This window comes from Lemur catta, chromosome 6 (assembly GCF_020740605.2).
Source record: "Lemur catta isolate mLemCat1 chromosome 6, mLemCat1.pri, whole genome shotgun sequence".
NCBI lineage: Eukaryota > Metazoa > Chordata > Mammalia > Primates > Lemuridae > Lemur > Lemur catta.
This window is the reverse complement of record NC_059133.1, coordinates 26,142,689-26,165,041: the sequence shown is the minus strand read 5'-3', so window position 1 is coordinate 26,165,041 and position 22,353 is coordinate 26,142,689. Positions and strand designations below refer to the sequence as shown.

At 38.9% G+C, this 22,353-nt stretch overlaps 1 long non-coding RNA gene across 2 annotated transcripts in view; it reads right to left on the bottom strand.

Moving 5' to 3' along the window:
• The window catches only part of LOC123639454, a 45,914-nt gene extending 24,115 nt beyond the window's left edge, over positions 1-21,799 (bottom strand). Inside the window, exon 1 of one of the 2 annotated variants that reach the window (XR_006735732.1) lies at positions 21,752-21,799. This is a non-coding gene — a long non-coding RNA (uncharacterized LOC123639454). Of the gene's footprint in view, positions 1-21,698; positions 21,718-21,751 lie in introns of those variants that run through there. The other variant, XR_006735733.1, reaches the window with a different exon arrangement.
• Between the last annotated feature and the right edge of the window lie 554 nt (positions 21,800-22,353).

Here is a 22,353-nt window from a genome sequence, read left to right as displayed (position 1 = left end):
AACTTCAAAATATACTACAAACCTGTAGTAACCAAAACATCAGGATATTGGCATAAAACCAGAAACACAGACCAATGGAACAGAATACAGAAGACAGAAATTAATCCATGTGTCTATAGCCAACTGATTTTTGACAAATGTGCCAAGAACATACATTTGGGAAAGGATATTCTCTTCAACAAATGGTGCTGGAAATATTGAATATCTAAATGCAGAAGAATGAAATTAGACCTCTACCTCTCAGTCTATATAAAAATCGACTCAAAATGGGTCAAAGACCTAAATATAAGACCCAAAATGATAAAACTACTAGAAGAAAACATAGAAGTACTTCAGGCAACAAAAGCAAAAATAAACAAATGGGATTGTAATTATATTAAACTAAAGAGCTCCTGAACAGCAAAGGAAACAATCAACAGAGAAAAAGACAACCTGCAGAATGGGAGAAAATATTTGCAAACTATCCATTCAACAGGGGATTAACAACCAGAATATATAAGGAACTCAAACATCTCAACAGCAAAAAAGAAAAAAAATCCAATTAAAAACTGGGCAAATGATCTGAACAGACATTTCTCAAAAGAAGACATACAAATGGCCAAAAAATAGATTAAAAAATGCTCAACATCAATAATCAGGGAAATGCAAATCAAAACCACAATGAAGCATCATCTCAGCCCAAGATAGCTATTATCAAAAAGAAAAAAAATAAATATTGGTAAGGATGTGAAGAAAAAGAAACATATACACTGTTGGTGGGAATTTAAATTAGTACAGCCATTATGTAGAACAGTATGAGGTTCCTCAAAAAACTACAAATAGAAGTACCATATGATCCAGCTATGCCACTACTGGGCATTTATCCAAAGGAAAGAAAATCAGTATATTGAAGAGACACCTGCACCCCCATGTTTATTGCAGCACTATTCACAATAGCTAAGACATGGAATCAACGTAGATATCCAACTCCAGATGAATGAATATAGACAAGGTGGTCTTAATGCATACATGCAATGGAACCGTATTCAGCCATAAAAAAGAATAAAACCCTATTATTTGCAGCAACATGGATGGAACTAGAGGACACTATATTAAGTGAAATAAGCCAGACACAGAAAGTTAAACACCCCCTGTTCTCTCTCATATGTGAAAGCTAAAAAAAAGTTGATCTCATAAAAGTAAAAAGTAGGACAGAGGGTACTAGAGGCTGGGAAGGGTAGTGGGAGGGAGACACAGGGAGAGATTTGTTGAATAACACAAACTTACAGACAGATAGGAAGAATAAATTTTAGTGTTCCATAGCAGCGGTCCCCAACCTTTTTGACATCAGGGACTAGTTTCCTGGAAGACAGTCTTTCCATGGACCTGGGGGTGGGGAGGGGGCAGCCATGTCCCCGCCTGGGCTCCACATCAGATCAGTGGGTGTTGGATTCTCATGGGAGGCGTGCAACCTGGATCCCTCACAAACACAGTTTGCAGTGGGGTTGCTGCTCCTACGAGGATCTGATGCCACTACTGATCTGATGGGGGATGGTAATGTGAGCGATGGGGAATGGATGTGGGTGCAGGTGAGGCTTTGCTTGCCTCTGGCCTCCTGCTGCGCGGTCGGGTTCCCGGCCCAGGGCTTGGGAACCGCAGTTCTAAGCACTGTACCACGGCTGTAGTTAACAATAATATATTATATGGTTTCAAATAGCTAGAAGGAGGATATTGACTGTTTTCAACACAAAGAAATGATAAATATTTGAGATGATAGATATCTCAATTACCCTGATCCGGTCACTATACATTATATGTATCACAACATCACACATCATATTTATCAAAATATGACTATATACCCCATAATGATATAATTGTTCACCACATACAATTATTGTGTTAATTACATTTTTTAAAAGTTGTTTTTTAAATAAAAATTCATAATGGGCAGGTAGGTGTAAATGAATCAAACTGACCCTAAATAAGTGCAGTAAAATGAGCATGGAAGTTCATTACACTAACTTCATCTTCTTTTGTATATATCTGAAATGTTTTACAATAAAAGTGTATATGACTTGGAAATTTACTTAACCTGCCTGAGCCTCAGTTTCCTCATTTGTAAAACAGAAATAATAATATCCGCAGTAGAGATAATATCTCCTTATAGGTTTGTCTGAAAACTTAAATAATGTATTTAAAGAACCTGACACACAGTAGGTATTAGATAATCTCTTAGGGATTCAGTTTGATCCTCTTATTACTGAATTGACTGGTCTGAAGTCAGTGGAGTTTCTGCACTGTCCCTGGGTCATAGCCAGGCTGGGAAGCAGTCAAGGGACAAGGAGGGCTTACATCCACAGGTGTCACCCTTTCAGGCACCTCAAAGATGCTGGTTGGAGATTTGGGGTTTTTTGTTTTGGTTTGGTTTTGTTTATTTTTTCTTAAATTTCAATCTTGCAAGATTTACTCACTATTTTTAGATTTCCTGATCCTGGAACATGAATGTAGGCACCCTGGATTTGCTAAATATTTATTCAAGTCCAGGCAACTGCAGGTGCAGGGAGAGAAGGTACAGATATATTATATCTGCCAAAGCCATTTACTCCGGCCCCTCCCTCACTTCCACAGGCATTTTTCTTTTATGAAATACCAACAGTATCAGATTATCTTCAAAACTAAATAATTCTAGACTTGCCAATTTCCTCAAGTCATTCCAACTTTCCCTAATTGTTCTCTTTTTCCTTCGCATTCCTGTGCTACTTATGCTCACAACCCCCTGTTTACAAAAGATCAACGTTTAAAAGAAAAAAAATTCAAAAGTAAAGTCCGGGGACCCCGAGGCCAGAAAAGATTAGATTGCTGAGACACAGTCTGCTCTCAGAGATGATAAGCCCCGAAGAGTTATTCTTCTGGTTAGTTTTTCAATGGCTGAGTTTTTTTGGCTCCCTGGGTCCTGCTGGAGACTTCAAGAGCTGAACCTGGACTCTCTCCAGCCCATGTCTGCCCGTCAATTCATCTTATTTCTAATAAAGCCAATTCTTATTTTTCTAACTCGTTTCCAATTCTCAAATGTAGCTCCAAAGAAAACAGAAAGTAATTAAAATGTCAACACTTCCCTGAAAAAGAACATAAACTCTCTTTGGATTTTCTTCCCACTGGAAATGTTGCTTTTCTCCAAGGCACCCGGCCCTGTGCGTGGCAACCAGCTGGCACCGCGGCAGGGCCAGCCCATCGGGCGATGCAAGCAAATCCCCTCCGTCCATTATCCTGTTTGCATTTCGTCTTCTCCCTCACCATTTTCCAAATGGAGAGATCCTATAAATGAAGTGCTTAAGCCTGTCTCTTATAATGGACTAATATCTACTCCATTATAATATATCCAAATTTTATGCGATATGAAATAAGCTCCAGGAGCAATAAGCTATTCGATCTAACGTGGAAAAAGCAATGTGCAGCCTACCAGCTTATTATTTAGTGCGGCACAATAAATTAACGGAGCAGCATGATGCATAATGAGAGCCTGATTATTCCTGTTACCTTCATTTGGATTGGTTTGGATGGATTACGACTCTCTTCAGAGTTAATCGGGTTTATGTGAAACAACTTCTTTTTTAAATGTATTGCATTACAGAATGAAATAAGGGAGAGGAAATGTGCGCCATCATTTTCCAACTTGTGTTTGTGAGGCTAGTCTTTCAGAAGAGAATTCCCCACTAAGAGTAGAGTGTTGTGATTCCAGCCTAGGAAGTGTTTCACTGGAGAGAAACAAATATTCATCACCCACCCCAGCCCCAGGCCTTTCCCTGCTTTCTTTCTGTAGAGTCCTGCCATTTCCTTGCCTTGATTTTGCAAAGTGCTTTTAGTAAAGCTCTTGGTTCCTTCTTTTCAGTACCTCCCCTACCCTGGCATCCCTCCTCCCACACCCAAGTACTCAGCGCTTTGGTGCACGTACCACGGGGACCTGCAGCAGTGGCCAGTGAGTGCAGAGGCCCTACCTAGTGTCTCAGCCAGACCACCCAGCAAATGGAGTGGTTTCTGTCCTCAAAGAGTATGATTCAGGTGTGTCTTTAATCCTTCTAGCAACCCTCCAAGGTAGTTATCATCATCCTTATTTTACAGGTGGAAACTGAGTCTACTAGAGATTATATATCTTGCCAAATTTGCACAGCAAGTGAATAGCTTGCGTCTGAATAACTTCAAAATCTGTGTGGCATGTTGCATTATCTGCTGAAAATACGTGTTAGCACAATAGTGTCTGTTTCTGCATTACTGTCAAGGGATAAACAACTCAAAGTGGATACTCTACTAGCAGTAAGGCCAAACATTCACACTCGTGTAGATGAAGTTATTTTTACAGTACTTAAGATAGGATAAATAAGTAGTCTACCAATTCTGCCTTTTACAGAGACATTTGCAGTTCTCTGGATTATAAAGTGCTTGAAGCCAGAACATTTATTTTCTACATAACAGGACATCAGTGTGCTATAATGTTTGACTCAAGAAATTTTAAGTTACAATCTTGGCTCTACTTACCACTAACAGTAGTGAGCTCTAGTTTGCTTAACACAAAAGTGGGTAAATATACTTCATAGAGGTGTCAAAGACATCAGATGAAATAAATTATATAAACACATTGCACAGGTAAAGTAATCAATAAATTCCAGTTCTCTTTCTCTCCCACCTATTCCACCTCCAGTATTTAAGCATCAATTCTCCATGCATGGAGCTATTCCATGGAAGTGACAATAGTGTCAAATAAAACACTAAAGCATTTTGAACAAAAGATGGCCAGACTGAAACGCTTCCTCTTGTGTTTTCTCTTACAGTTATTCATTGCCACACATTTACCCATATCACCAAAATGATATATTTAAAAGATGATTTTAATTAAAAAACTTGGAATAATGATGTGAATGAAGGTACCCGGCATTCATCTCTGTGTCTCTTTTCTTCTAATTCCTCCTTTATTGCTGCGCTTCTTTTTTCCGGGTTGTGACAGTAAGTGCTGCTGATAGTCTAAGAACACTTTGGATCAAGGTCAAGGACATACAACTTTAAACTTTTATCTTTTCATTCCTCTGACATGAAAATTTCCTTTCACTTTAGGGGAAACCGAGATTTAAAAAAAACAGCAAAAGGCAAATCTTTAAGCTTTTCAAAAATTTCAGAAGAAATTGGAGAAAAAGACAAAGGGTGATCTCATGCACACACAAAAAAATTGCATGGCAAAACTCTGTTATAATGAAATGTTTGATGACAAAAAGTTATATATGATATTCTTTAATAAATGACAGTTTATTTCATCTTTGGTTTATGACATCTTTTTCCCTAGAGAACACAAAGAATTTGATGTATTTTCTAGAGTTAGAGTGAGAAGATTTCACAGAATTTGAGTTGATAAAATGGCAGCTCAGAGAGGTTGAGTAGAACACACAGAGTCACACAGCAAAGCAATGTCAGAAATTTTAAAATTTGAAATCGAGAGAGCGGTGAAACTTTAAAAAGAGAAAACAATAGATAATGTTCTGGGAAGAGCAGCTTGTTTGAGGACAGAAACCTTGCTTTTTTTTGAGTGTTCCTCTCTGCCCTGAAGGAATGCACAACCTAACTGGATGTGGGAGGCAGTGGTGCATATGTAAAATGGAACTGGGCCTAGAAATCTGGGAAGGGGCACAGAAGTGATGCTTAAGGTTGAGCCTTCCAGAACAAGTTGGGCTTTCCAAGGTCAATGCCATGGAACAGGGGTTTGGGGGAAGGCATTCCAGGCAGATGGCAGACTGTGACTTGGCATGAAAATATGAGTGTAGACAGGTTAAGCTGTGAATGATAAAGGTGCTAGAAGTTAGGTCATGATCAAGTTTGCCTATTGGAAAGATGCATATGGGAAGAGTAAAGGATGGAGCTAAAATAGGGACCAAAGAGACCAGATGGGGGCTCTTATCATCATCAAGGGGGTAGAGGGAGTCCGTGCTGTAACAGTCATTCAACTGAGTCGAGCCATGTGGACTCTGGAAATGATCCTCAGAGGTGGTCCTCACACTGCACGTCCCACTCTTCCCGCATCTAAATCACGTTCATGTCTCAGCAGATTACAAAGATGTCATGTATCTTTGGGACTACTCTAAATGACAGGTCTGTACGAGCCATGATCGGAAAGGAAAGCTGACAACAGGGTCCTGGAGGACACCTGTTAATAAAAGGCTGACAGAGAAGAGAAATCCATTGAGGCTTCTCAGAAGGAAAAGCCAAAGAAGAAGGAAATCCCAGAGAGCCGAAAGGTGGAAGTCACGAGAAGAGAAGCAGATCAGACGCAGGGAACGAAAGGACACAGGCAACAAATGCTGGGAGGAGGCCAAGTGAGAAACTGGAGACAAACAGAACAAAGTCTATAAAAACAGAGTTTGGGGGCCATTGTTGATCCTAACAGAACAGTTCATACGGAGGAAGAGTCCAGAGATCCTGTTATAAGTAAATCGGGGAGGATAAGGGGGAGAAATGGCAGGTATGGAGCATCTTTTTAAGAAGTTGAGCTATAAAAGGAAGGAAAGAGAGGGGCTGGAGCCGGAGGGGCATGTAGAATGAAGGTAGGAACTTTTTCATGTTCTTTTTTAAACAGTAGAGAGCTTTGAGCATGTTTAATGATGGTAATGAGCCTAAGATAAGGATTTAGCCTGGGGATATCTGACCAATGGAAACACAGAAGCTTGAAATGATCGCTTGGGTGGGGAGGGAGGTGGTTACCAGCGAGTTGAGAAAGGAGAATTGCATCACGTTTCTGGTTGTCACGTATGAAATAGCACAGTGGACATAAGACTAGACCCTAAGGAGTCAGACACATCCAAAGTCAAATCCCAGGCTTATCTCGCAGCAGCAGCGTCCTCCCTGGCCAGTGCCTCACCTCTCTAAGGCTGTTTCCTCATCCGTAAATAGTGATAAATCCACCTGCCTTAAGGAGTAATGTGAAGGTTTCTATCTCACTGCTCCCTGCTGACATCCCTGCTCCCTTCCCAGATTTACTTTTCCCCCAGCACCTATAACTTTCTGACGCTCTCAATATTTTAGTTATTTATCTCATTTAGGATCTGTCTCTCCTATTAGAATGCAAACCAAGCAAGAGTAAGATAGGATGTTTTCCTGTTTTGTTCACTGCTATATCCTCAGCATTACAGTGCCTAGCACACAGTAGATTCTCAATAAATAATTGCTGCATAAATTAATTAATTAATCATTAGGATGCTCTCAGTTTCTCAGCTTTGGCACTATAGACATTGGATAATTAATTTGTTTGGGTGGTGGGGGAGGAGGGATGTGGTGTTCTTTACCTTGTGGATGCTTGGCACCATCCCTGGCCTCTAACCACGGTGCCCACAGCACCCTGCCCTCAGTTGTGACAAGCCAACTTGTGTCCAAACGTTGCCAAAGACCCACGGAGGGGCAACGCTGTCTTGGATTGAGAACCTCTGCTGCAGAATCAGTGCTAAAAATGGTAGTTTTTCATATTATTGTAACAGAAGAAGGAATACAAAACAAAAGTAACATTTGGTCACCAAATTCTTCCACAACCTGCTTAATTTGAGCTGGAGGAAAATACTGCTGCTATGAGGGTGTTGGCTTCACAGAAAACTGACATTTTACTTATCGTTTGACTTAGAAACAAGTTTAGAAAGAAACAGCTCATAAATCAAGAAGGTGCCTCCTTGGCTTCTTGTCTGTTCATTGAATGTGAAATATTTTCTTTTTTGTCACCTCTCTGAACAAACAATAATAACAAAAATAATGATCCCTATCCATTTAGTCTTGTATCAGCGAAGCTAATAAGGTATGACAGACATTTTACAGGCCAACGCTTGAAAGAAAATAAAATCTTGGCCTCCATATTCTAATTAATGAAGGATTATAAAGAGCCAAGAGATGCAGCTGAAGTTTTCCTCCTTAGGATTATGTTTTCAGAGTTTCCATTTTTACCACTCCATGCCTTTGCTTTAAATAGAAATCAATTGTGTTGTATTAAAATGGCTAATATTGATCGTTTAGAAACATAAGATCTCATAAAATGGAGAATGTTCCAAAAATTGCTTTTTGGAGCATGAAAAAAAAAAATGCCAGAAAAAGTGTCTGAAATGACTCAGCCCCAGGTTCTCCCTGGAAGCACAGATGCCCCTAGCTACGAGTAGTCATTCAACCAACACAGAGCTCATGGTTAGAGCAACTATATGTCTGGGTTTACCTAGAACCTTCTCGATTTATGCCTGCTGTCCCAGTACACTAATTAATAGCAGCCCCTCTCACTCTCAAAATGTCCAGGTTTGGACAATAGAGTATATGATCACCTTATTCCATGTTAATTAGCATTGGACTGCCTGCACAAAAGGTGGGTGAACAGAGAGAGATTTGTCAGGAACTGCTGTTTGCTTTCCTGTCTCCGAGCCTTAGGCACACCTCAGACCTTTGTCAGCACTCTGTGGCTGACCTAGCTACGAGGACAGTCTTTTCTGTAGCACAAGCTCAAAGATGATTATCTGCACATTGATAAATGAATCAGTCTTCCACCCAGCTTATTGATCTGTGTATCATTTTTCTCCCCACTCCCAAGAAGAGTGGAATGGTAACTACGCTGTTACGTCAACAGTCTGGCTTGCTTAGGTTTTCCAGAAGGCTTTTGGATTCAGAGAGGCCAAGTGGTATTAGAGCTGCCTTTGGAAGAGGCTGGCCTTTGATTCCTGGGCCTGCTGAAGGGCCTTCCAGACTGCAAAGTGGTGTCCAGAAGAGACCTTTGAGAGGAGTGTCATTGTCCCATCACCCAGTACTCCTCAGAGTAGGGTAGGGATAATACCGAAACAGCCAACTGACCAAGGATGCCCTGGTCAAAGACAGGCCTTTCTCTTTCAGGACCAACAGCATGGCTCGATAGATTGCACAAGGATTAGGGGTGAGCAACATAGGCGTATGCCCACTCAGGGCAGGAGTCCAGGGGCTCAGCAGTGGAGCAGGTATCTTGTTCCAAAGCCCAGCTGAGGAGGAGAGGGACTGAGAACTCACTAACAGCTATAAGTATTTTGAGATTAAACAATGTCTACTAGTTGGGTCCCAAGGCTTCTCCTGATTTAGCAGTGCAGTTTATTCCTAGCCTCAGCTCTCCAAGTTCCACAATGAACTGGTTTCTCTCATGTGTCACCGTCATCTTAGTCATCTTAGTGCTTAGCACATGTCGTTCTTTAGGACACAGTCCAACCCCTAATGCCCATTATTTATTCCCTCTGGGGAATCTTCCCTGAACCCCCAAGTTGGAATTAGGGCCCCTCCTAAAACACCCACTCTGTATTTCCTGCTGTCAAAGGACTCATCACATTCGGTTATAACCGTCTGTTTGCTTGCCTGTAACTCCTACTAAATTATAAGCACTTTGAAGTTAGGAACTATCTTTTGTTCTTTGTCCCCCCTTTTCCCCTGAGTAACACATACAACACCTGGTACATAGCAGGTACTTGAGAAACATGTGTGGAATGATTATATGAAGGAATGACCCATTTCACTTTGGTAGCAGGAACTGTGGAGGCAAATGACATCTGATAATTCAGTAAGTAAACACATACTCAAAAACACACTACAAAGAGCACACACTCTTCCCATCACCTTGTTATTTGTGTTACCTGCATGTGGTAAGCCCATGTACCATGCACTTTACCTGCAAAGTTACTGTGAAGATTAGACAGTGCACATATTTAGTGTTTAATATGTAGCAGCTAATGTTACTGTTTTACTGAAGCCTCACCACAACCCTGTGAGGTCAGTATTATGACCCGCCTTTTAACACACGGGGAAACTGAGCCTCAGAGAGGCTAAAGTGATCTGATAGGAAATGGCAAAGTCAAGATTCTAAATGAAAACTGCTTGACTCTAAAATCCAAGCTCTTTTACTATAGCACCCTGACTCTCTGCAAAATGGATGAAAGAAAAGACTGAAAGAAGGAAATAAGAGAAGGAAGGAAGGAGGAAGGAAGGAAGGAAGGAAGGAAGGAAGGGAAGAAAGAAGAATGGAGGGAGGGCAGGGAGGAAGAGAGGGAGGAATAGAACGAAGGAGGAATTTAAAAAGGAAGAAAGGAAGGAGGATTGAGATTATTTTTCTTTCAACTCTCTCAACTCTAATTCTTGCAAAATTTTTCAAATAAGTATCATTGTATTGCTTTTCATATAGCATCCAAGCTTCAACTGTTATAGGTATGATTCACGAGAGAAAGTTATAAAAGCAAACAATCAAAATCTCTGGTCCAATCAAGCTGCCACATCACCTGGACTTGACACCACAGCTTGTCCAGACAAAAGCTCCATCCACACCGCCCCTCTGGCCACAGTGGCCTCAGTCACGTCCAGCATCCGTTAGCTGTGTCCTGATCTTGGCCTTGCTGGGGCTTGCGGTGTGAGTCACGCCATCCCTGTGGAGGATGCTGAGTCAGATGCTAGGCCAAGTACTTCAGCAAATTAGGGTTAAGGGTCAATGTGGAGAGTCCTAAGAGTTTACAAGGAGGTGGCTGAGGAGGCCTCACAAATTGGCTTCTTGAGCCTGGTTTACAAACAGCCTTTCTGTACAGATAACAAACAGCAAAAACGGGTAACATCGGAACATTCTCTTCACACCTAGTGGCTGTGGAAAATGTACCCTGTCAGATCAATGCCATCTCTCTTCTCCTCCAAAAAGAGAAAACTCATAGCTAAGAAAGAGCTTCCGCATGAGCAATACAATTGAGAGAACTCAGGAAAACAGTATGTGAGCCACAGCTGTTCTTTAGGGACGTTTTCATGGATGACTCCAAGATGGTATATGTATGGCATCAGACGTAGAACCATCCCGCTCAGCCTATTTAACCAAACTTATTTTTTCATTGAAAACACACCAGGTGCCAGGCACTGTGCTAAACTCTTGGGTTAAACTGCGAACTAAACAGACATAGTCCCTACATCATGGAACCTATAGTCTGGTGTGAAGACGGATAATCAAATAGTTACAGAAATATGTGATTGAGTATAAAGTATAATATTCCTTTCAGAGAAAATAATCAATCAAAAAAATCTTTATTGCGTAATGTACTGATTTTGGTAAAGAGGTCTAATTGAAATTTTGGCTATAATAATCAAAAAGTTACCAATAATTCCCCAAAAAATAAAGCTTGCTGGGTCGTTGAAGAAAAAATTATTTCTAAATGTAGGCTGTGTCCTGTAAGATGGAACACTTTTTCATGCACTTGATGTATGAGAAGAAAATGATAAAGAAAATGACAACAAATCATCCTGACACTTATGGCTACTAAACAATATCTATTTATTTTGTGAGGATCAGTGAAGTAAGAATACTCATTTGATTGCAGAGAATTATGAAGCTTTAGAGTTGGAAAGAGGGTTTGAAATGCAACCTTATTCTCTCTCATCTTACAGATGAGGAAACCAAGACCCAGAGAAGGCAAATGACTTGCTTCACATCACACAAGTAGAAATGTAAGAGCTGAAAGTGGAACTCAAGTTTCTGAATTCAGTGCTCTTTCCTCCAAATCAAGTTGCAATGAGCCCTTAATTTTTTTAAGCATGCTAATTTACAAAAGAGGTCGCAGTTTGCTTTTAAACTTTTTCCCTCTCTCTTTCAGACACACACACACACACATAAACATATACACACAAAAGCAATAAAAGAAAATACTTAAGACAAAAGCATCAACCATATAGTAATCTAGCTTTCCACTATTAACTGTTGTATGGCAACCAGAAAAAAATGTCTGTTGTTTGTTAATTGAATCTCTAAAAAAGGCTTTTAAACAAAGCACAATTGATTACTCAATATACTTTGCCCCGTGTACTTGTGGGGTTGATTTTATCCAGAAAACAGTTTAATATTTAAACATAAAAGCCCAAGCTGAGCAGACTAGAACTCTTTCAAGGACTCAGAATAAATATTATACTATTATACTTAGTCTTTGGCAATAAACACTTTTTTCCAAGATGACATTCGTGTACATTCCACATTGTGGTTATTCAGGGTTTACTTGAGCAACTTAATGTATTTTATGCACTTAAATAGCATAAGCTCAGGTTATAGTTGATTGAGGAAAAAAAACATGAAAAAATGAAATTTAAGTGTAAATTTCTTCAAAAGTAAGGCAGAAATTTGATACGTACTATCTATGTTCTAGAGCTAAGAATATTTTTAGATCTCCTGAAATTTGATATCATCTTAACTTGAATCATCTGGCATGAAGCAGAGACAAGCATGACAGATGCTGGAAAACCTACTCCACCTACCAACAACATACAGCCCTCCCTGGCTGCTGCATAGTGCTAGCCGGTTATGAAATTTTAACTAGGCATTTCTTTTTCTAGGCCTAAGTTTTCTCATGTGAACAATAAAAAACATGGGATAAGTTACCCTGTAAATCTATTGCAGCATCAAATTACCCTGTGCCTTTTGGTTCCTGTTTTTATTACTTGCCCCACAATCTAAATAAGACCCAACATAGTTCCAGGGACAGTCACGATGATGATATGCATAGCAAAGGAAGATCTGAGTATTAATAACCTCCAAAAGTATGCATGACTCACATGTGTATTAGTATGCAAATCATGTGCATTAAGATAAGAGAGAAATGGTCTAGCTGAGAGCCTAGAAATCAGATATTTCCTGAGAGCTCAGTATAATCATCCTCCCAATAAATATAGATTTCAACTTGTTAAAAATATTAAACATGTAGCGATCTTTTTCTTTTTATAAATTATTATTGTGTATATACTGATCCATTTTCCTAAATTTACATGAGCAACGATATTGGAACTGTGAATATGATTCCTTCCAGATGGGTCTGAAAGAAAGGAGTCATCATTCCTTCAATCTAAGAGCACTGCATTAATGCAAGTAAACTATATTTTATGACATGCATTTATTGCATGCAATGTAATAATACTAAACCCACCCTTAGCCCTAATGTGGAAAATGCCTGAAATAAAATTTTATAAATTAACTTATATTTTTAGGTTTTACATTATAACTTAAGAAATGGAGTTCATGGTGAAAGCAATAATTGGCATCCATAAATGACAACAATTTACCTTAAAAAGCACAGAAACACCTCTCTAAACATCATATATTTTATAGAAAACAAATTTCTAATAAAAAGTTAATTATTCTTTGTACTGATTAAAGTATTGAAGAAGAAATTTTGTAATGCAGTTCCAGAAAACAGGGTGATTTTGTGCCAGTTAAAAATGTGGGAAGAGAAAGTATCCATCTCCCTGAAGGAACATACAGAGTCCTTTTAAGATAAGTACATTTAAAGAAAACTGTTAAGGACAACACTGCTTCCATTGTAGGTTTTTGGCTTTCTTTCATGTTACTATGTCTTTACAAATGCTTTTAGTACCAGTGGGGAAATCTATACTGGAAATGCATTCTTTGCCGCTTGACAGAATATACATAGTAAATGAATACCATAGTTGGGATTTTGTTGGTGGTGTTTTATCTGTGGCTGGCTAAAAAGACAGCCTTTAACCTTCAGACTGGATTATACTAAACAAAAAGTGAAATAAAGCAGATTTAGCAAATAAAAGACAAGACCGAAGGAAGGAAAACCAAATCAAATTTTCTTTTTGCAACAATAAACAACAGTAGGCAAGTTGGTGAGCAGGGACATTATATACTCTGTGTGTGTGTGTGTGTGTGTGTGTGTGTGTGTGTGTATCCAGAAATAGGAGCAAAATGTCAGACTGAACACACATTCTCTCCCACCCAGATTACTGTGATATGATCAAATAAATAAATACATTTGTAACAGCACTGGAAAATGAGAAAGGGTGATGTCAACATCAAAGATGTGGAGATAATCATAAAAGATATAGAAAAGATAGGACTGAATTCTTGGTGAAACAAGACCAGAGGAAAATATATAGGAGAGAAGTAGTGTGGGATGAAGATGATTATGGGAACTCCAGGTAGAAGTAGGTCAAGGAGCAATGGTCACAGTGAGTATTTGGGGCAGAGCACTTAGAGGGAGTTGGCTGGTCACATAGCCCCCGACCTTCTGAGGAAGCTGAGCAAGAGAGCAGCGATTGCCCAGAGGCTAAAACAGATGAGTGTGGAATCCAAGCCCAAAGAGATGAGACAATTCATTGTCACCAGTAGCTAGAGATACCCGGGAAACCAGCTCAAACCTCCTCCTAGGAGGATGTCGTGTCCTGTCTTCACAATCACTGCAGACAAGCTCCTATAATCCAAATCACCCTCTACTAAAATGTGAGCAAGTTATTCTAATATGTAAACCAATGAAAGTAAGAAGCCAATATAAGGAAAGATACAGGATATAAGAAAGCATGAGAAAGGAAAAAAAACTATAAAAATGTATTATCAAGTTTAAATCATTTTTGATGCATAATATTAAAAAGTATTAGTTTTATTATAATTTGGAGTTAAAATTTCAGATCATCCCAAATTGGGAGGTGGTACAACTCAAGGAAATGAAAAAACATTAACACTCTCATGCTGTATTCTGGGAACATATAAATCCTGGTGAACTTTAATTGTGGTCAAAAACTAATTATGTTTAAAGACACATCTTAAGAATTTAAAAGTAAAACTTCTGGTCAAACTTAATGGATTAAGTATACATGTTTATTTTATTTTATTTTAGAATGCTACTAAAAAGTTAAAAAGAAATTAAGCATGTACACAGACATGCACACACAGACATTTTAAACCAATAGAGCAAAGAGAATTGGAAAGGGAATGACAGCAAAAGGTATTTAAAAAAATATGGCTGAGCCGTGCTGGTGGCTCACGCCTGTAATCCTAGCACTCTGGGAGGCCGACGCAAGAGGATCGCTTGAGGTCAGCAGATCGAGACCAGCCTGAGCAAGAGCAAGACCCCGTCTTTACTAAAAACAGGAAAAATTAGCCAGGCATGGTGGTATGCACCTGTAGTCCCAGCTACTTGGGAGGCTGAGGCAGGAGGATCCCTTGAGCCCAGAAGTTTGTGAGGTTGCTATAAGCTAGGCTGACACCACGGCACCCTAGCCCAGGTGACAGAGTGAGACTGCATCTCAAAAAACAAACAAACAAACAAAAAAAAACAATTTTATAAAAAAATAAAAGAAAGAACAAAGAAAGCAGCTAGATAAGTGGTAGCTAATTTAATAGACCAGAAAAGGCTAAACTGTATGCCTGAAGAGAGGGATGCCAACAGAAAGCCAGACAGTTTAGGTAGAAGAAACCCAGAATGGGTTAGGAATTGGAGGTTCCAAGTGTCTCTGAAGGTGAGGGTAAAGAGTGGCACTGAAGAATGAACTCTGAGAAGGACATCTAAATAAGAAGCAATCAGACTCCCAATGTCCTCTCCTATATCAATAGTTAGATGATTACCTCTAACCTACTTGAGAAGACAGGAAAGTAATGATTCTGAAGAAATTAAATCTGAGAAGCTCTGAGCTCCAGGGACATAAGCATAGCTGCTGGATTAAATGAAAGCCTATGTAAAGAACTCCCAGGCCCCTCCAACCTTGGCAGCAGGATTATTAATATTATCCCTATCCCACCTAAGACAAGAGACTGGGGACGTCCTCTCTGAGGAAACCATCCTGTCCAAGAGAAAGATCTAATGAGGTTGAATCAGGCTTGTACACACAGTGTTCTTGAATGAGTTGTTCATGGCTGGTACATTCTGAGCGTCTGGGTACTTTCTCTGATTTATGACACCCATGCCATATCAATTGTTAAGTATTGTAAATATCACCCTTGCAGGCCCCCATTCAATAACTGTTTCTACTCTTAATTGCTAGGAAGCTACTTGGTGAGACTTAGCCCTATGCATAGCACATTCAATCAGCTATTTCCATCGTCATCTTTAAATGTGAACAGTCAGCCACGGTTTTAAAGGAAGTCTCCAACATGGAAAGCAAAGACAAAAAACAATAATAAACAAACAAAACTTGGAAAGGAAACAGAGATAATTTGGAGAGCAAAAGAAAACTTTGAAAAAGTTGTACTTTCAGAGAAACATGAAAAGATAATGTATCCACGAAAGACAGAAAACAAGAGTGGGATACTATTTTTTTAACAGAAACCATTAGAAATATAAGAAAGAATTCTTTATGCATGAACAGACATTTTTTTAAGTAAATAGGATCAGAAACATGAAGTTCTACAAGTTGCCCAGAAACTAGATCAAAATAATAGAGATGGAAAATAGGACAGAAGAGAGGGGAAAAAAAAACAATTATAGGATCAATGCAAGAGGTCAGAGATCTGAATTATTGTTTCAGAAAAAATAAAGTGAGGGGAAAAAATATCAATGAACTAATACAAGAAAATTTAGCACATAATTGAAAGATTATACAGATTAAAACCTTCAGAATGACAGCAAATATCCCAGAGTGACTTAATGCAATGCGTTGAAACATAGGTTTTGCTGGCGAAGAATTATGCACGCTAACTGAACAGAGATAGTCATAAGCCCAAATACTTTAAGGTAAAATAATTAGCGATTAGATCTTTCTGCAGTTGGGGATTTGATCCATCATGAGACCACATCATGCCAATTTTCACGAGCAGTTGAGTTGAGAAACTTTGTTTTCTTGTGGTTCAGAGAAATATTGCTCCTAGATGAAAGAGTCTATGTCTTTCACTTTGAGACAAGTCTCTTTAGAACTCCAAACATCAGATGATTAAGTCTGAAAGCTCATGACTGCCCAAAAGGAGTTGCCCACTAACCCGCTTGAATAACACCTAGAATTTATTTCTCTATCTGTTCATTTTTTTCATCAAGAGTGAGAAACTTGAATGAAGCTAGAAAGACACCTTGGACAACAGCAGTGTGATTGTTTCCAAACATTAACGGCGTACTTGCCATGTGAGCATAATAATACATTGGAAAGTGAGATGATGAGGTTACAGGGAAAGAGAGATGAGCAAAGCAATTGATTTATTTAAAATTTTTTATATGGCAAACTTCAAATATATACAAAAAGAAAAAGAATAATAATACAATAAACTTTATGCACTCAGCTTCAATAATTATCAACTCATGGCCAATCTCGTTTTATTTATACCACCATCTAATTCCCCTCTCTTCCACACCACTGGATTATTCTGAAGTAAAACCAAGAGATTATATCATTTCATCTTCATATATATGAGCTTTTTCTTAAATGTAACCACAATTCATTATCATAACTGAAGGCAAATAACAGTAAGTACATAGTATTGCTAACCATTCAATTGGTATTCACATTTCCTTAACTGTCTAATAATTTTGTTTTAATTTTGATAGTTTGAATCAGGAGCTATTTACTATTTGGTTACCCAATGGTATAGTGTTTATAGAAAAGAGAGGATAAATGTTTGATTTTTTTCCCTTCATTTACTAGTTTTGAAATCTTGAGTTGGTTACTTACCATCATCCAAAGATAACCAATGGTCCTAGGGTTTTAAGGGGATATTTTTGGCTGCGTGCATATGTGTGTGTGTGTGTGTTTGTGTATCACAATAGGTTTAAACATAATTGATGTGTTTCAATCATTGTACTCATTATTTTATTGAGGCTCAAATTGTCCCACCTTTGCCTAGCAAAAGCCTTCCTCATAACAGCAAAAATCATTGATAACTATCATACTCTTTGGTATGATAAATTATTCCAGTTCATTTTACACAATTTCTAACCCAGACCTATGATCAGTTCTCTCCTAAGAGGCCCAGGTTTCTTTTAACAGGGGTAGTACTAAGAGACCAGTCTGAGCATTAGGTTTTCAATTGAGTAAGTGAACACTAGGGGCATGCATTCTACCTAACTGGCCATTATTTGTAAGTCTTTTCAGTGAATAAACCTAGGGAATCTTTGTTTTTATATTAAAATATATCACAATTTCAATTGATAATGACAATATAAATTTGAGACAATAAGGTTTTTACTTAACCTCTTTGATGTTAAATCTGAATTACCTTTCTTCTATGCCAAAAAACCTAGTTACCAATACCAACACAATTTTTCACTTGCTTTAACCCATAGTACACACAACAGTCCCAAAAAGAAAAAAAAAGAGAGTGAGAGAAGAAGGAAGGAAGGAAGGGAGGGAGGGAGGTAGGAAGGAAGGGAAGAAAGGAAGTGGTTAGGAGGGAAGGAAGGAAGAAAGGGAAACCAAGGCAGTAACAACACTATCACCAAACAGTAAGATTAGGAAAAACAGTTTAATTTTTTTTTTTTTTGGCAATTCTTTTTTCTTACGGTATATCTACAGGCTGTGTCACTTGAAATAATTCCTCTCTGTGATTATGCCACTAATTTGAGACTTAAGTTCATTTAGGTCATTTTGTTTTCAATTTCTAGAGATGGCTTTGTTTCATGACTAATTTTTTATAATCGTGTTAAACATTTATATGCTTTTGAATTCAACATAAAAACAAAATAGATTCAGAGACATTTAGCATCTAATCCTACTTCCTCCAACCTGTTTCCTCACTCCCCCATAAATAATCTTTTCCTGCATTTTTTTAATATAAGCAAATTATATTCAGATTACCTTCTTCTTAGTAGCACACTATATAAATTTTTTAATCATAATTTTTTTTAACTTAACAATAAACCCTATAGATCATTCCATAAACTTTTTGATTTTTTAAAAAGTATGTTACTTTCTATCCCAGGTGAAAAATTTTGGCTATAAAATGTGACCATTAGTAGGCAGCTGCTGGGAAAAGGAAGATTTAATCCAAATGTATTATAAAAAAAAAAATATGCAGATTGGGGCTTTGTAGTAAACCTTCATAAAATGACTCACCAAATTCACAGCATCGTGCTGGGAAAAATTAGAGTAGGTGGCTTTGCTTCTGAAAGGCATACACAGTGTACAATTTTACCATGCAAAACGCTTTTGCTACTACAATTTTCCTTTGCTTTGCCTTTTTGAAAAGTAATGTTCCTTCCTATTTTAGTAGCACCATTTGCATTCCTATTATTCACACTGAACTGTGATTTCCATTTTTATCTCCCCTTTGTTACTTGTTTTCATTCCAGCATTTCTCCTCTTGGTCTTTGCCTTGCCTTTATCTTGCCCTTAAATGGAGGCCTCGTGCTATGGGAAGAGTGCCATGAATTTTCTAGCCATCATGCCAGGCCTTGTCCTAATTTAATGATATAAGTTCCCTTGAACCACTGCCAACAATGCTAGGACATCCCACACACATTTGCTATGGAAACACCTTCATGACTAATGGTCTCTCAAATTAAGGCATTTTAAAACTGAAGCTAGAAGTGGTTTTCATTTTTTCAAAACATTCTGAAGTTAAGGAAAAAATATAGCAATTCTCTAAAAGTTATGAGTCGCTATATTATTATCCCCAGCTTATCTGAGAGGTAGACGCCTACAAACCCAATCCCAAGGCATGTGCATAAGAAAAGCAAGAGTTTGTTCATACTCATCTGTGTCTTTACCTGAGCAGCCTCTGTTCTCTTCTACTGCATGTTTATGAGTTCAGGTGTTTGGGTTATGCCAAGTTCTTTTTCTTAGAAGTAGAGACATTCAAGACCCTGCATGATTTGGATGTCGCCAAATCCCCAGATCACACCTCACCACTTTTCCATCTTACGCTGTAACAGCAGATTACACAGACTTCCCCTGACCCACCAGGCCATTCTGTACTTTGTTCAAACTAGCCTCTGTCTAAGAAGACTGTGCCTGTTTTCCACGTGAATCTCCCTTTCATTCTTAAACACCTTGTTCAGGCATCACCTTCTCTAGGAAGACCTCCTGGTCCACCTTCTCCTGCCCAGAGGGAAATGATCATTCCCTCTCCTACATGAGTTCTTACATACTCATGGAACTGTGACTATCTAAAGGGCAAAGATTGTGTTTTGTTTATTTCTCCCCCACCACCTGGCACCATGCCTCATTAGTGCTGGTTTTGCTCAATAAATGATTGTTCATTAAATGACTGAATGAGTAAATGAGCGTGTGCTGTGCTCTCCTAGGTGTAAAAGGGAAACTACACTACCACCTGCATGTATGTTGTGTTGAAGTGTCTGCATTCAGATTTCCTGTTTCATGTCTCTGTTTAGAAGGAATTGGTTTTAACACATAGCTCTGACTTTTGGCCATGATGAATAAAATAAAAATGGTAGGCACTACAGCCAGAAAGAAATAAGATTTTTTTTTTTTTTTTTTACCTTGAAGGAGGCAGTAAGGGCTTTGCCACTCTCTGTTCTTTTAACAATTCAATCTTCAAAACCCCTGCAGACAACGGTTCCAGGAATCCTCTTCACTTTCTGTTGGGCCTTGCTACAGGATGCCTCAATACTGCCCGCATCAGCCCACCTTCGTTTCTGCTAGATCCCTCTAATCATTGCTTCCATTCCCTGCCCCCGACCCTAACTGAAGACTAGACTGCCCTGGGGTCATGTCTACAGATCCCAATGAATGAGTGGCAAGAGTTGCCGATCTGATTAATTACTCCCACTGAGGGAAAACTAGAGTGGTAGCTCCCTGGTTGACCATAGGAATAATCTTTGTAAAATTATAGATGGCTAAGGCTTGTTCTTATGTATTCCTGTTCAGTAGGTCTGGGTTTGACAAAGGATCCCATAATCCTTTTAGAGCCTTTTTGTGACCCCGGTGATAAGGCAAGTTTTGGAACTACCCTATGAGAAGCACAATTACAGGACACCCGTTATACTCTCTAACAAAAGTGATCCAAACAACACCCCCTGCTGTTGTCCATCTTCTGAATTGGGCAAGGCAGTGACTTTGCAACCTGGTGTAGAAGACAGAAGGGAAACATCTTCCTTTGCGGGTAAGCAGAAGTCATCCCTAACCTACTTATGCCTTCAGATTCTCCAAATGCAATAAACTCATTTGGGGTTGGCTCCCTGATGGCAGAAGTAAGATTTTATTCCTTATTATATTTCATTTATATCTTTGCAATAGATGTGATTTCTAGACACAAGTTCATTTGAAAGCTAATAAATATACTATACAAAAAACTACTTCCCACTCCTCCAGCTCCTACTGAAGGGGTAGATAAGAAGTCAGAAATCCCTGTGCCTAGGAAAGCAGATGATTTCACTTACACTGTTTTTTCTCAGTATCAGGCTTATCACACCTTTCCCTAATAGCCACTCTTCCTTTCCTGACTCCCTCGCTGCCGAGTTCAACAGAGTAGCTTTCTCCTATGCTAAACAAATGATTTTTTTTTTTCTGAGACTTCGTTTCCGCTCACTAAATACTCTGTGGGCTCCCAATAACATCTAAGTTGGCAAAATATCTCAAAGAAATTAAAGACCTAAATTTAGAGCAGATGGAAAGTGCATTCTCAAAGCAACTGGAATACCTGTCCGTAACCATAAGAGTGACAAAGGAGGAGGCAGCAGTGGCCCATTTCCTCAGTCCCACCGAGCAGCATCTGTATGAAAAATGAGCTCAGCTGTTAACAGCCCGGGGAGGAACCGCTATGTACCACATCACAGCCAGCTGAGAAGAACAGGATGTTATGAGTACAGCACGAACCTCAAAGCTAGACTCAAAACCGTATCTCCCAGGCAAGTGTTTACCTTTTTCTTCAGTCTTCAAGAGAGAACTGCGCTGTTCTATAAAATGTAAGCAAACCCTACCTGAGAGAGGAGGAGTGCAGAAGGGATAAACCTCCTTATTTTCATTTTATTAACAAAAAGAAAGCTCACTCTGGGTTTATACCAACATACCACCAAAGCAGCCTTGTTGCTCTTCACTGATTCTGAAAGGACCCAAGCTTTACCTCCACGTTTGCTTGTTTGCAGCCGAAGTGAGCCCCTGAGAAGTTGTAGGGTGTGCATCAGATAAATTAGAGGTTTTGCTAGACTCTTAGACTGTAAAATGAAGGCACAGACGTCATTTGGGATTCTTCTGTTAAGCATTGTCTGGTACTGAAAACAAAATAAAATACTGACAGGAGGCACCCACAAGGAAACGGGAGGTGAAGAGAGTTAACCCCTAAAATTGGCCATGCTTAGTAAATACTCATTTATTAACTTCAGTGTGTCCCTTTGTAAATTGCTATGAAAAATGAATGGTTGAGAGGTACAGTCCACTAGCTGTCATGCTTTTCATCAAGTATCACTGCCTAGTTCATAGCATGCTGGTTGAGCATGGAATTTTAGAATCAGGCTTATCTGGGTTTGAATCTGGATCCACTACTACTTGGCAAGAGATCTTATGGAAGTTACTTAATCTTTCTGAACCTGTTTCCTTTCTTAAAAAGAACTGTTGTGAGAATTAAATAAGAGAATGCATATAAAGAATTTGTACACGATCTGCCACTTAAGAAGCACTCAATAAGTATTATGATTATTAAATCAGTGTATTAATAAGGACTCAGTT